Raw genomic sequence first — 1,808 nt, 5'->3', positions numbered from 1 at the left:
AGATGGCGGCCTCAGAATCAACTGGAGGCAGCCCGAGTACATCGTCTCCGAACTGGCGAGCAACTAAAATTCTAAGTTCTCTCATTTCACAACGGACAACACATGGGGCAGTTTCTACCCTGCAGACTCTAGGAAAGGCGACTTCGGGAGCCCGCGACCTAGAACCTTTGCAAAGATGGTGGACCCGAGGCCGGGCTGGCGTCACCGTCCTTTACCAATATGGCGGGGGACGGCTTCCGGCCGCGCTTCCCCAATCCTTTTCAAGATGTCAGAGCAGAGGCGGCCAAGGATAGCGTCGGAGCGCTGCCTAAGGAGTGAGTGGCTGCCGCCAAAGGCCGGGGCCGGGACTAGGTGGAGCTGCGGCAGCCTCCGCCCCCGTCAGGAGCTGGCAAGCGCTGTCACCTGTGGGGGCGCAAAAGTTACCGCCCCAAACCCTAAAGCAACACAGCACCACCTTTCCCCGAGTCACAAAAATCATAATGTGTGTCGCACAAGGTAGGAAGCTCGGTCCGGGCAAAGGCCAAGCCCTCCGGCCGCGGCGAGCTGGGGAGACGGGGCTGGGGCGGGCTTCTCCCGCGCGGACTCCCCTAGCCCCACGCCCCTCTCCTAGGGGACAGGCCACGTGTTTCCCTCGGACTGAGGGGGAGGCGCGTAACGGGAACAGCTGGCGGGAGTTAAATGCTGACATTTTAAAGCTGCGTGTGTTTTGTTTCGTTTGGAGGCTAGGGGTCCCATGCACACGAAAGGGTGGGAGACGCACTGAGTGGAGTGCAGCAAATGTCAAGATTCGGGTGAGGGGCCTCCACTGGAAATTTGGAGGGGGTGGAAAGAGAGGTCAGGAGTTTGCGGGGGAGGGAGGGAGTACTTTGCAAGCAACTTACTGTTTCGCTTGCAACTTGCTTTTAGGTCTGCCACCCCCTGCTTTCCTTAAAAATAATAATAAAAAGTGCAAAGAAATTCAGCTCGCCGGAGATTTTGCATTTGGCGTGCAACTTCCTTCAAGTGTGAGCGCGCTAGCAGGGAGGGAGGGGTGAGGGGTTGAACTTGGCAGGCGGCGCCTCCTTCTGCCGCCGCCGCCGCCGCCGCCTCGCAGACTCGGGGAAGAGGGTGGGGGACGGAGCGCGGGGGAGGGTGGGTTCTGCTTTGCAACTTCTCTCCCGGTGGGAGAGCGCGACGGCGGCGGCGGCTGCAGACTGGGCCGCCCAGATGCTGCGGCGGTGGGGGACCTGCCGGCACGCGACTACCCTCGAGTCAAGAGTATGTACGCACCGATCCCCTCCTCCGCCCTCCCCTCCCTAAGCCTCCCCAGAGGGCGTGTCTGGCGGTCCGGCCCCGAGCGCGGTCGAGACGCTGCGGCACCTTTTCCTCGCTACCCTCGTAGCCCCGTGCTAAGTGACACACTTCGCGCAACTCGGCTCGGAGTCGGCCGCGCGGACCACTCCCGCCGCCGTGCTGCGGGCCGCGCCCCGCCCCAGACAGCCCGCTGTCACCCACAGAGGCGCTGACTGCGCTTGCAGCCGAGGGAGAGGGCCAGCTCTGGAGTGGGTCGGGAGTCGCGGAGCTGGGCAGGGGCGGGAAGGAGGCAGCGAGAAGAGAAACTAGAGAAACTCGGCTTCCCTCCCAAGCGCGCCCCAGAGAGACCAGGTCGGCCCCCGCCGCCGCCTCTCCGTTTTCGGGGAGGGTGGGGGGCGCGAGGAGAAGTCCGGCGCGCTCGGGGAGGGGGGCGGCGGCGGCCGGCCGCTAAGGCCCGGGCAATGCCGGGGTCCGGGGGCGTGCAGGCGCCGTCGGGGCCGGGGTGGCAGGGGCCC

General features: G+C 64.8%; 1 protein-coding gene across 5 annotated transcripts in view; it reads left to right on the top strand.

The window, feature by feature from the left end:
* NR3C1 (nuclear receptor subfamily 3 group C member 1) overlaps positions 1–1,808 on the top strand; it is a 117,199-nt gene continuing 115,391 nt past the window's right edge. For 2 of the 5 annotated variants that reach the window (XM_029942166.1, XM_029942163.1), the window contains exon 1: positions 1,387–1,644. The gene's annotated coding sequence lies outside the window, so the exon portion shown is untranslated. Of the gene's footprint in view, positions 496–1,151; positions 1,258–1,386; positions 1,645–1,808 lie in introns of those variants that run through there. The other 3 variants (XM_029942167.1, XM_029942164.1, XM_029942170.1) reach the window with 3 other exon arrangements.

This window comes from Suricata suricatta, chromosome 6 (assembly GCF_006229205.1).
Source record: "Suricata suricatta isolate VVHF042 chromosome 6, meerkat_22Aug2017_6uvM2_HiC, whole genome shotgun sequence".
NCBI classification, from domain to species: domain Eukaryota; kingdom Metazoa; phylum Chordata; class Mammalia; order Carnivora; family Herpestidae; genus Suricata; species Suricata suricatta.
Note: the sequence above shows the minus strand (reverse complement) of the source record. Positions and strands in the feature narration are given on the sequence as shown.